General features: G+C 44.9%; 1 pseudogene; it reads right to left on the minus strand.

Moving 5' to 3' along the window:
* Window positions 1-7,048: 7,048 nt before the first annotated feature.
* LOC131924009 (large ribosomal subunit protein uL24-like) lies at window positions 7,049-13,785 on the minus strand (annotated as a pseudogene).
* Between the last annotated feature and the right edge of the window lie 180 nt (window positions 13,786-13,965).

Below are 13,965 nucleotides of genomic sequence, written 5' to 3' on the forward strand. Positions count from 1 at the left end.
GCTTTTAAAAAAATTTATTTTTAATTTTCTGTGCATTGGTGTTTTGCCTGCATATATGTCTGTGTGAGGGTGTCAGATGCCCTGGAACTGGAGTTACAGACAGTTGTGGAATTGAACCAGGTCCCCTGGAAGAACAGCCAGTGTGCTCTTAACCACCAAGCCATCTCTCCAGCCTCTTATATCTGCAATTAGCCCATAGTTTTAAATCTATATTCTACCACAAGGTCTTTCACCTTTCTTACATTCTGTACCTCCGACTTGTTCTGCATCACCTGGCATCTCCTCTGTGCCTAGATTCATCCCCAGTTCATCTCTTTGCCTGGAAGTCCCACCTATTCTCCCTGTCTAGCCATTGGCCGTTCAGCTTTTTATTTATTTATTTATTTTTATTTTATTTTATTTTTTTTGGTTTTTTGAGACAAGATTTTTCTGTGCAACAGTCTGGCTGTCTTGGAAATCACTTTGTAGACCAGGCTAGCCTTGAACTCAATAAGATCCTCTTGCCTCTACCTCCTGAGTGCTGGGCTTAAAAGCGTGAGCCACCACTGCCCGGCTGTTTAGCGTTTTATTAAACCAATCACAGTGACATATCTTTTTTTTTTAATTTATTTATTTTTATTTCACATACATTGGTGTTTTGCCATGGGTGTTGGGTCTCAGGAACTGGAGTTACAGACAGTTGTGAGCTGCCATGTGGGTGCTGGGAATTGAACCAGGGTCCTCTGGAAGAGCAGTCAGTGCTCTTAACCACTAAGCCATCTCTCCAGCCCCACAGTGACATATCTTTACACAATGTAATCAAGTATCTCACAACAGTTGTTCCTTTAGGAGTACCACACCAAGGTCCTATTTCAGTCTTTCCGTGCTTGTGTTTCATAATATTATTTGATGGTTACCAAGGCTTTGTCTACATCCTGGTCATTGCATTTCCCATGAAAATGATGTTTTGCATTCTTTTAATAGAGAGCCAATGCGTTTCTAGTCCCGGAGACTTTTCTTTGGCCAAAGCTAATGCTGAAAGAGGGATGCTTAAACTAGTCACAGTAGTACTAAAGCACTTCAGTTTTGAATAAAAAGCCATTTTCTAGTGTCATCATCCATGTCCCATCCCGCAGCCCTCCCCCCCCCCAACCCGGTGTAGAGTGAGTTGTTGGCTTCTTTTCTGCACAGGTCTCGTGGCTTTCCAGGTCACAGTCTGGCCCAATTTCATTGCTAAAGAGCCCCATGTTCCATTCAGTTCTTCCATCTGGGGCCACCATGTCCTTCAGATGTTTGATGAGAAGTCCTTGCCAATCACATACTTGGTTGGCTCCGTCCTGGGTATTCCCAGTGCTGGAATCAGCCAGAGGACTGGCTGTGCTTTGTCCGTGGAAACTGCCTCATGTGTCAAGTATGTGGAATAAAGAAGATGAGGGGGGCCTGGAGGGGAGGGTTGCCGCAGGAGAGCGTGAGAGCCCACATGGCCAGCCTGAGGGATGTGGGAGATTATACCACTTTTCCCCACCCAGCCAGAAAAACCACAAACAAAGCCAGCAGAGAACGTGTAAATAAATGGGTGAGCAAGGGGCTGCCAGACGGCCAGGGACACACACTCTGTACACAAAAAGCAAGAGGAACTGGGGTATACGGGGTACGGCTCAGCTGGAAGAGCACTTGCATGAGACCCTCGGTTCCATCCACAGGACAAAAATGAAACAAAAACTGTTTACTGTGGTTTAGCCCTTGGGAGGCAGAGGCAAGAGGATGAGGCATTCAGGGCCATCCTCAGCTGCTCAGAGGTCCATAGGACCCTATTTACAACAACAACAACAACAACAACAACAACAACAACAACAATAACAACAAAGCAGTAGTAAAAGAGACAGAGCTCTGAATGGAAGGAGCAGATGATGGGACCAGACACTGTACCATCAAAATCTTTTTCTCGAAACCAGTACTCAGAGGAAAGAAAGGCACCAATCCATCTACCACTCTAACGCTAATCATTACCCAGTCTAGAGAATGGCTACTAGGTTTGGGAGCCAATTATGCCAAGAAATAATTTTTATTTCTATTATTTTTTTGGTTTTTTGAGACAGAGTTTCTGTGTGTAGTTTTGGTGCCTGTCCTGGATCTCGATCTGTAGACCAGGCTGGCCTCGAACTCACAGAGATCCTCCTGGCTCTGCCTCCCTAGTGCTGGGATTAAAGGCGTGCGCCACCACCGCCCGGCCAGGAAATATTTTTTAATGCCGAGTTAATAACCATATAATAACACAGGCCGAGCTCTTTGGTTGCGATAGTCAACGTTTATGCCAAGAGAGAATGGGTTTGGAGTCCAGAAGGAGCTCTCTCTCTCTCTCTCTCTGTACGGGCTGGAGTGGTTCTGGTGTTTGCCACTTCCTGAACATGTTGGATCCTTCTGGTAAGATCAAGAAGGCACCAGAACAAGACTTGAAGAATGTCTGCAGCTTGTGTGTGTGTGTGTGTGTGTGTGTGTGTGTGTGTGTGTGTGGAACCCCAAGACTATAAGTGGAATGTTTTTTAAAATGTTTCATCACCTCAGTTCCTGGTATGAAGGATGATGTTGTTGGAGGACCCACAGCAAGGATTCCAAGATGAGAGTTAGGCTGTGTGGTGCTGGGTATGGTATGGGTGCTGTGAACCAGAACTGGACCCTTGGAAAAAGAAGCATACACCCTGGGCTGCTGAGCCATCCTCCGGGCCCTGTTGTTTTATTTAATGAATGTGTTTGTGTGTGTGTGTGTGTGTGTGTGTGTGTGTGTGTGTGTGTGTGTATGATGTGTGTGTGTCTATGATATGTGTGTGTGATGTGTACACATGTGTGTATGATATGTGTGTGTGTGTGTGTGTGTTTGTGTGTGTGTGCCATGGTGCATATGTAGAAATCAGAGGACAACTCTCAGGAGGCAGGTCTTGCCTTCTTCCTCACTGAAGCAGGACCTCTCTTGTTTCTTGCTTCTGAACCTTGTGAACACTCCAGGCTGTGGTTTGTTTTTTTTTTTTTTAATGTGGGTTCTAGGGATTGAACTATCTCCCAGACTAGCAAATTTTACTTTCTTTCTTTCTTTTTTGTTTTTTGTTTTTTTGTTTTTCAAGACAGAGTTTCTCTGTGTAGCTTTGCGCCTCTCCTGGGACTCACTCTGTAGCCCAGGCTGGCCTCGAACTCACAGAGATCCACCTGGCTCTGCCTCCCGAGTGCTGGGATTCAAGGCATACGGCACCATGCCTGGCTTTGTTTCTTTCTTTGTTTTCTTTAAGGACTAAAATCACAGCTGGTCTACAGAGTGAGTTCCAGCACTACACAGAAAAATCCTGCCTTGGAAAGAAACAAACAAACAAAACAAAAGAACAAAATCACGTGTCCCTGCACCTTCTCCTCGCTTTATCTTGGGTGTTTTGCCACAGTGATGGAAGACTGTCACGGGAGGAACGCTGCTTGTCGGAGTCAGGACTGGGACTCTAGTGACATCTGACACATGTGACATCAGACCCTGAGTTCTGTCTATCATACTAGCTCTCTCGGCCTGTCTCACTCCCACATTTACTCTCAGGGCCATCACATTCCTCTCTTTGTCTTTTGTGTTTTCTGGATGTAAATAGTTTGTTTTGTGTTGGCTTCTTTTCTGGGGGTGAGAGCGGGTATTTCTACGGAGAACTTTCTTGTAGCACAAGAACCATACTAGGGGCATTGAACTTGGAGCACAGCAACTGCTATTTCTCATCTGAAAGCATCTCTCAGGGTTCCCATGAAATGGCACTTTCATACACTTATGTCTGTTAGGAAATATCTGTGTTTTAAATTTTCATCATTACTTTCAAGTTTTGTTTTGAGGCAGGGTTTCACATGTTCTAGGCTGGCCTTGAAGTCACTCTAGCTGAGGATAATGTTTAACTTCTGATGCTCCCTTCCCTACCTCCAAGTGTTGGGATTATAGAAGTGAGCCATCACATCCAGTTTACGCTGGTGCCGGGGATCAAACCCAGAGCTTAATACATGCCGGGCAAGTACTCCGCCAACTGAGCTTCCTGAAGTCCAACTCCCAAGAGGAGCCTTTAAAGAGTGAGGCGGAGGTGATGGTGCACACCTTTAATCCCAGCAGAAGCAGGCAGATCTCTGAGTTCAAGGCCAGCCTGGTCTACAGAGAAACCCTGTCTCAAAAACAAAACAAAACAAAAGAATGGGGTGGTATACTTCATGTAAGTTGTTGTTGTCAAACAATGTCTCATGTAGCCGAGGCTGGCCTTGAACTTCTCATCCTTCTGAGTGCTGGGATGTCACCTCTGTACCTAACACTTGACATCATCTTTAAGTTAAAAAAAAATTTTTAACCTTTGTTTATTTAAAGATTTATTTATTTATTATATATACAGTGTTCTGCCTGCAAGTATGTCTGCAGGCCAGAAGAGGGCACCAGATCTCATTATAGATGGTTGTGAGCCACCATGTGGTTGATGGGAATTGAACTCAGAACCTCTGGAAGCTCTTAACCTCTGAGCTATCTTGCCAGTCCTAAACCTTCATGTTTATTTTCTGTGTGGGGGTGTTTCTTCCCGCATGTATGCCTATGCACCAGGCATACAAGAGGGCATTGGATCCCCTAGGACTGGAGTTACAAAAGTTGTGAGCCGCCATATGGATGCTGGGAACCAGATTCAATTTCTCGGAAACTGCTGAGTCATCTGTCTCTTCAGCCCTCCATTTTTAAGTTTTTTTAAAAAAAAGCTTTATTTTTAGTATTTTTTTTTATTCATGAGTTTGTGTTTATGTATGTGTGTGTCTGTGGGAATGTATGTCACATGTGTGTGGGTGCTTTGGGGGGCCAGGTCCCATAGAAGTGGAATTACAGGCAGTTGTGAACCTCCCTACATGGGTTCTGGGTTCTGAACTCATGTTCTCTGGATGATTAGTAAGTGCTCTTAAGAACTGAGCAGTTTCTCTGGCCCCATTTTAAAGTTATATGAGGAACCTCTAATGTTCCTAGGTTTTATGAATGATGGAATGGAATTTACAGAATGTCACCTGCCTTCTCAACCGGCCCAAATATTAGTAATTATTTGTATCGACTGACTGACTTTTGCTACTTTTTTTATTGGTGGAGGAAAGGTTTGAGTTCTGTTTGAGTTAAGTGCAAGGTTCCCTGGGAAGAAAGACAAGAGCGATGGAAGGAATTAACCACCTGTCCTCCTACCTCCTAGCTTGAACAGCACATTTCTAGTCCCTGGAAGGGAAAAGCCGGAGTGGGAAAAAGAGAAGTAATCTTATAAGATTTGGAGCAACTGAAACCACAAGCAGTTTTGCTTTATTTGTTTCTTTTTGGCTTTTTGAGAGAGGGTCTCACTATGTAGCCCTGGCTGTCCTGGAACTCACTCTGTAGCCCAGGCTGGCTTCAAACTCCTAGAGATCTCCTGCCTTTGCCTCCCAAGGGCTGGGATTAAAGGTGCGCGCCATCAAGTCCAACTAGGTAAGAAAGTATGCACTCTCCAGTTATGTTAGTGTATCCCTTTTATTCTAGCACTTAGGAGGCAGAGGCAAGAGAACCTCTGAGTTCGAACCCAGCCTGATCTTCATAGGAAGTTCCAGGACAGCCAGGGCTACTTAGAAAGACCCTGTCTCTAAATAAATACACAAACAAAGAAATAAAATGCTAATATCCTAAAAAAGAGAAAGTACACACTCTGTGAGAGGGTCATTGCCTCTTCCTGCTTTCTGAGTTGGCAACTTGCTGACCTACAGGAACCTTAGCAGAGGAGAGAGAATATGTGTTTGAAGCCGAGTGATGGTGTTCGATGTTCGTTCACAGGCAGCCCCTTTTAAGGGGCTTGCAAACGCCAGGTCATCCGTGGAGAGGCTAAAGTAGAAGTACATGGTTGGTTTGCTCCTGAGCCCTTGGGGGCCTTCCAGAATAACTATGGAAGATGACAAGGGGCATCCGTCAGACCGTCAGTAGAGGCTAGTGACATGTAGGCCAGGATACAGCATGGTACAAACAGGATATGGAAGTTTGGTGTTCTGAGATACGGGGCCTTCTTCCTTCTGTGTGTGGTTCCCAGTAAAATCCTGTCTTTAGCAATGATACCTTGAAAAATGCTACAGGCTGGGGGTGTGGCTCATTGGTAAAGTGCATGCCTGTAGCTCACACAAGGCTGCAACTAAAGCCCTGGGTTCATTCAGTCCCTAACCCTGAAACCAAAAGGGGCGTGGAGTGTAGAGGATAGAGGGCCTAGCCAGCATTCTGGAAGCCCTGGGTTTGTTCTCCAGCACCACAGGCATTCCGACGTTCAAGGTCATCTTCAGCTCTATAGGGAATTTAAGGCTGGTGTGGATTACATAAGACCATACCTCAAAATATAAACATAAAAGAAATAAATAGGGGCTAGAAAGGTGACTCAGCGGTTAAGAGCGCACACAGGCTGCTCTTCCAGAGGACCTGGGTTTGATTTTTAGCCCCTACATGGTCGCTCTCAACCACCTGCACCTCCAGATCCAGATCTATGCCCTCTTCTGACCTCCCAGGGCACCAGGCACACACACACAGTGTATAGATATGCATGTAGGCAAAACGTCCATACAAGTAAAACAAAATAAAAATAAATTTAAAAGTAAATAGATTAACTTACAAGACAGCATCCTTCCAAGCGGGGTTATCCAGGGCAGTCCATGCACCCATTAGCTGATTGCCCAGCCCCCCACTTCCTGGAGGGCGCTTTAGTTAAAAGGGAGGAATCTCTCAGAAACTGTCCCCACTGGAGAAAGTCTAGCTGCAGAGTTTCTGAATGGAAAGAAAATAGGTTTTTGTTCTGTGTTAGGGACAATGAATCAGATATGATTGGACACAGCCTTCTGAGGCAGTTTTTTGCTCTTTCAGCTCAACTCTGAAAGAGAAGACCCACTGAACAAATTGTGGCATAGAGGATCTAGATGATAACAATGAAGGGGTTGCCAGCATCGAAGGGCAATGGAGTAGCTGTCCCAGGTCCACTTAAAAAAAATTTTTTTTTTTTGACTATTTAAGCAGTCTTTAATGAAAGCTGTGTAGGACACACCCCTACTCCTGCATCTTCTCAATCGTTTCTTCCTTGTGTTTGCCCTTCTCCTTTCTGACTTGTCGAGACCTGGATTTCCTTTCCAGGATCTTTTTGCGGTCTCTGTCTAGCTTTAGCCCGGTGATGACCACCTTGCTGGGGTGGATGCCCACATGGACGGTTGTGCCGTTAGCCTTTTCTCGCTGCACTCGTTCGATGTAGATGATGTATTTCCTCCTGTACACTTGGACCACTTTGCCAATCTGCTGGCCTTTGTAGTGTCCTCGGACAACCTGAACTTCATCATCCTTTCAAATGGGCGTAGACCAAACATTGTACTTCTGCCTCAGCTCTTTGGAAAGGGGGGAAGACATGATCTTCCTCCGAATGTGAGAAGGCTCCTGACATCCAGTCCATGGATGCACTTATGGATGCTGATGGGGGACTCTTGGGTCACCCCCTTGATGATGATATACAGCCCTCCCTCCACCCTTCCCTATTGGTCTGCGTTAGAAAGGACCAAAGGCCTTCCTTAAGTGGAGAGAGGCAGTCATGTTGCTCCAAAGCAGACAAAGAAAGGTAAGGAAGAGGCTTCTTTAAACTAGAATGTGTAAAATAGAGGTGCAGGCTGTGAACATCACCGCAGCAATTATCCCGAAAGACTGCAGTACAGGCTGGGGCTGGGCTGCGCCATCCTATCAGACATCGGCAGCGACACGTCTCTGCAAGAGCCTTTTAAGAGCTGCTAATTATTTAGATTCCAATAGGAGCTGGGTCTTAAAAGTGATTTTGAACTGATTACAGCTTTTTGAACTGATTGCTGCTGTAAGTTAGAAAGGCAGGAGTCTATAAAAGCAAAAAAAAAAAAAAATCCTTTGATCAAACACAAAGGAATTATCCTAAATAAAAATACCTTTATTTCACATATACACAGTTGTTTCACACATGTAAACAAGTAATTTCTATACATATCAAAGATGTAAGCCATTATATTCATTATTCCACCCTCTCCCTCCCCCCATCCCAGGCTGGGGACCATGCCCTGGGTTTTGTATGTGCTGGGTAAATGCTCTACCATTGAGCCGTGCTGCCCACCTATCTACACTAAATTTCATGTTGGCTAAGAACAGGGGCCACACTGTTCATCCTTGTAATTCTTTATCGTGTGTAGAGTGCTATGGAGAACATGGAAAGCACTTACTGAATTGAATTGAACTGAAGCATTTGCTGTATTAATAATCAGAGCAAATAATTGTCATTTACTGTGGTAGTGAACTACCGTAGAAGGAATACTGGGAAAAGGCAAGACAAAAGACCTTCTGAGGAGCGTCAGTGCTGGGGAGACACACCTATTTTTTCCAGAGACCCCAGAGAAATATGCAAATGTTCTTGAGAGGAAAGCCAACCACTCTACATACCACAACAGAGACCGTGTTGATTGCTCTATGGGAGTTGCTAGGCAACCACTCGGTAATTCCCCGAGTAATAGAGATGAGCCTGTCATCTGCTTTCTTGGCTGTATGTGACATGAGGAGACAACAGGTAAAGGACAGCTAAGAACACCTGCACCTGGATGACACAGTCTCTCCCGCTGAAGTGTGGTGACACTGGAGAAAATCCCTGTGCCCTGTCACAAGTCGCTGCAGGGGGGATTTCATTAAACTATTAGTACAGGGCATTGCAGCGAGTTTTCCTGGATTCACCCTGTGGGCAGATCCTGTGCGTGATCCTGTTATCCCTGACCACAAAGCGGCAGACCAAAAGCCCTGCAGTTCTGCATGTGGATGGCTGTCACTTCAAGGAGGGCTCCGGAGCCTGTCCCCTGGCTCCAATGGATGTGGCTTCGCCGGATAAAAGCAGCTTTTTAAGTCCTAAAAGGGACACTAAACTACAAAGAGACCCAAGTTCTGGGTGAGCAGCCCACACTTTTCACGCCCGTAGAAAAGACCTCTTAATGATGCCTTTGTTTGTTGTGATTTCCAAGGTGTATGATTTCATAGACAAAATGGGTGGCCTTGTGAAGAATCCACTCCAACACAGGTCTCGACACCATCACTGCAAAACAGTGTGATAAAAGCGTGATAAAGCATTGGAGGATGAATGCTCTATCATGTCTCAAATCTTCTTTGACGTTAAGCAAGGAAAAGAGAATTTGAATTTAAATTAGGAGGACTGACTCATTCAAATTTTCAAAAGGTTGCCCCCTCCCAAATTAAAAAAAAAAAAAAAAAAGCCATCCAGTCTATCCTATTTGAGTCTTTGGAAACTGATTGCTTGCTTTTCAGCCTTCCTTTTGAGATCTTGGGCTCCTAGATTAGGCAATCAGCCCCAGAGAAGCAAGTTCCGGACTGAGATAAACCATCCAGGTAGCCCGTGAATAACTAGGCAAGACTTCATCCTAACATCAGGCAGCTACTAATCCAGCCTGTTGTGGCTGTCACAGCTGTGGCGGGGAGGAGACAGTCAAAGGACAGGCCCTTCCTTTGGCTATCAGGCTATTGAAACAATGGCCTCCAGATCTTTACAATTTCCCCAGGAATCCCGTGTTGGGGGGAGGGAAGGCGAAGGCCTGGCACCAGTCCATTGAGGAACTTGCTTCCCAGGAAGACATCACACAGGTCTCTGAGAGCTTCACATGTGCACATTTCCTGACTTATTTCATCTTTCCCATAGAGTTGGAATGCTGCTACAGAGGAAGTGGAGGAAGTGGAGAGAAACCAAGAGTTTCTCTTCCTGGTTTGGTCACACTATAAATAAACTTAATTCCATTTACCAATTTCAGTCTCCTAGTTCTTTTTTGTTGGCGTATGTGAACTTGTGTGTGCGTGTGTGTGTGTGTGTGTGTGTGTGTGCGCGCGTGTGTGTGCATGTATGTGTGTGCAAATGGAAGCCTGAGGACAACCTTGAGTGTTGATCCTCAGGAGCCATCCACCTCAACTTCTGTGACAAGTTCTCCCTGGGAGCTGGAACTAGACTAGCTGGCCAGAAGCCCCAGGCATCCACTTTGTTTCCACCTCCTCTGGGGTGGTTTGATTGAGAATGGCCCCCATAGGTTCATCTATTTGATTCCCAGTTGGTGGAACTGTTTAGGAAGGATTAGGAGGTGTGGCCTTGAAGGAGGTGTGTCACTGGGGTGGGCTTAAGGTTTCAAAAGCCCACACCAGGCCCAGTCTCACTCTCTCTGCCAGCCTGCAGATCAGGATGTGAGTGCTCAGCTACTACTCCAGTGCCATGCCTGTCTGCCTGCCTGCTGCCATGCTCCCTACCATGATGATCATGGACTAGTCCTCTGTAAGCAAGCCTCCATTTACATATTTTCTTCTACATGTTCCCTTGGTGATGGTGTCTTCACAGTAATAGAACAGTAACTAAGACATTGTCCGTGCTGAGACTACAGGGCACACTTATGCCTGGCTTCTTATTTGGATGCTGGAGCATCGTACTTTCATGTCAAATACTTTTCTAACTGAGCTATCTACCCAGCCCTTTAGTCTCCTAATCTTTTAAGATACAGGGTAAGGATGGAGCAGGTTCAATGAATCTAAGTGTCCCAGTAATGACACTGCTTTAAACAGACCCAACTGGCCAACCTTTTGAGTGACACCTTCACAGATTCAGCCTACCTCCTCCAGGAGTGTGGTATACAGTGTTTAGGAATGTTTTGGTCTGTCACACAGACACTACACGTCCTCTCTACTGATATTCTTTATAGACTCCAAATATCATCAGCCATTAGCTAAATAAAATTTAAGGAGGCATTTTTTTTTAGATTAAAAAAATAATGTTTATATGTCTGAGTGTTCTGCCTGCATGTATGTCTGAGCATGGTGGGCATGTAGTGTCTGTGGAGGCCAGAAGATGGCATCAGATCCTCTGGGACTGGAGTTACAGCTGTTTGAGCTGACATATGGGCACTGGGAATTGAACCAGGGTCCTCTGGAAGAGCAGCCAGTGCTTTTAATCTCTGAACCATCTCTCCAGCTCCTCAAAGACATTCTTGAGCAAATGATCAGAATGGAAAAAAACTCCACAAATGATTCAGAAAGACAAGAACACTGGGGCTTTGGTGATTCTTTTCCAGAATTACAAGTGTGGAATAGAGTCTGGAGAGTGGTTGGGGATTTAGCTCAGTGGCAGAGCGCTTGCCTAGCAAGCGCAAGGCCCTGTGTTCAGTCCTCAGCTCTGGAAAAACAAAAACAGAGTCTTCACGCCTCCTCATTTCTCTGTTTCTCTCTGCAGGGTCTCATGTAGTCCGGGCTAGCCCTGAATGTTCTATGTACTAGAGGCTGAGTATTTAAATGTGAAAGGAGTTTAAGGTACAAGCAAGGAGAGAGAAAGCAAGCTAGCTGTTTGGGAGGAATTTCCTGCCCCATAGACTCAAAACTGTGTCTGAATGTTAGTATCCTGACTGTACCTAAACACAGTCTTCCTCATGATCCTGCTTTTCCAGATTCCCACTATGAACATTGGTCAAGAAGTAACCTGGCTGCTGGGAGGAAGGAGGTCTGCACCTGCATCCTTTTATTTCTGACCTGTACATAGCTGTCTGTGTGAGACCATGGTCTCTCTCGCCTGTCCATGCTGCCTCTTCTCTCAGCATGCCTCGGGCCCTCCAGTGCACACATGTATCCACCACACCATCAAATCCTCTTTGGAAGCTCTATGAATTGGCCAGTATCAAAGATACTAGGTACTGATTAAGACTAGAGGATGCTAAAGACGGCCAAGGGATGTTCAGAGAAATGAAACCACTGCCTCCCAAATGCTGGTCCAGGAACCGATCCAGCCCTTATGCTTTTTATTGGTCCTTGGTAAAAACTGGAGAACTGACAATGTGAAAAGTCTGGCATGACTCTGGTTTTCTGAGACGGGGTTTCTCTGTGTAGTCCTGGCTGTCCTGGAACTCACTCTGTAGACCAGGCTAGCCTCGAACTCACAGAAATCCATCTGCCTCTGCCTCCTGAGTGCTGGGATTAAAGGAGTGCACCACCACGCCCAGCTTGAAGTTATTCAATTTTTTTAAATTGTGAGATTATACCTATTCTATGTACGTGGGATATCAAAATGCCCTTTCTTTTATAAAATGATACTGAGAGAAGCTGGGGGTTGAAACTGGATATTTTGGATGCTTTCCTTGATTCACATTACACTAGTATTTTTTAAATGATTCTAAAAAACTGTAATTTTATATTCAAGTTTATGTATCAATTATGTATTTATTAAGCACTGGGATCTTTCCCCAGCCCCTATCTCTATAGTAGCTTTGAGCTCTTGGCCTCAAGTCACCCTTCTGCCTCAGCCTCTCAAGTAGCTAGGATTGCAGAAATGTACCACCAAGCCTGGAAAAAGGGATTATTATTTATAAATATTTGAAAGCATACCAGGTGTAGTAGCTCACATCTGTAATTCCAACATCCAGGAGATGGAGGCAGGAGAGCCACTGTAAATTTAAAGCAAGGTCAGCCTGGGTTACTAAGTGAGTACCAGGCCAGCCAGAGCTAAAAATAAATACAAGATTGAATAAATAAAAGAACTGAAAGTTTAAAAATATCTCACACACGTACATACAGACATACATGGCTAACTCTTTATGTTACATGGAACTAGAAAGCCAAATCTTCATATGGACAGGTGATAATAATTTATTGACATAGACTGGAAAGAGTTGCTGTTTCTGACCCAGCCCTGCTTACAGGGGGAATCTAATCCCAAATTCTAGCACAGCATTTAAGGTACCATGTCTCCCCCTGCTGGAAATGGTGTTGGTAAACTAAGTCCTGAGCCTCCAGCAGTACTGGGGAGGATTCAAATTGCTAAGACCTGAAAGCAGGAAGAATCATGCTTCAAAATCTACTCTTCATTGCAGGGACCTTGGCTGTGGGGGACCTGCCCCCACTTTTCCCTGGATACTCTTGAGGAGAGAGGGAGAAGAAATATTAGGTAGAATGATAGACAGAGATGAGAAGAAAGACAGAAACACAGGACAGTTTTGGGAGGACCTGGATCAAAATCCACAGGCCCAGAAGTTTATTCAAAAGGGCTTTTTATAACAATGCCAAGAGGCGAGGCAAAAGACCTCCCCCTTGCTGGATACAGCCAAGTGCAGACCCTTCCAAACACCTGTAACCACGCCCATGGTCAAATCATCCCCTTATGCAACCCTGCAGGGTAAAGCAAGCTCAGATTCTCTGCCCCTGAGTAATTTCAGGCCTCCACACAGCCCAACCAAGAATCTTAGAACACTGATTAAAGGTCTCAGGCCCCAGGAAACTATCCATCCAGGGGCCAATTTACAACCCTGGGAAATCAATAAAGGAAGAAAAAAAATTAATGATTTGGCTACCTAACAATATTATCTACTTCCAAGGACTTCTTCATATAGAATCATAGGGTAAAATAATCATAAATCTATAAATACCACTGATTTTATTTTGAAATTCAAGTAGTTAATACAGAATGGCTGTCTGCTAATATGTAAGGGGAATCCGACTTTCTTTCCCTTTTTTTTTTTTTTTTTTTTTTGGTTTTTCGAGACAGGGTTTCTCTGTGTAGTTTTGCGCCTTTCCTGGAACTCGCTTTGGAGACCAGGCTGGCCTCGAACTCACAGAGATCCACCTGGCTCTGCCTCCCGAGTGCTGGGATTAAAGGCATGCACCACCACGGCCCGGCTCTTTCCCTGTTTGAGGTCCAAGACAAAGTCATTCCTCGTGGTTCTGCACACTTAGTTCTTTTCTGCCTGTATGCATTATCCCACCTCCATTACTGTACATCGACTTTTATCTGTGCTTTAAGGCTTTACCTGGTTTCTTCCTCTTTCAACAATGACTCAAGCTGAGTAATTTTTCCTCCTTTGCTTTTATCGATTTGCTCCCTTTTTTTGGCACTTAACATTCTCTCAAGTTGGTTATTGGACCATTTTCGATTTCGTGTGTTTGATCTT

The sequence above is a fragment of the Peromyscus eremicus genome, chromosome 14, assembly GCF_949786415.1.
Source record: "Peromyscus eremicus chromosome 14, PerEre_H2_v1, whole genome shotgun sequence".
Lineage (NCBI taxonomy): Eukaryota > Metazoa > Chordata > Mammalia > Rodentia > Cricetidae > Peromyscus > Peromyscus eremicus.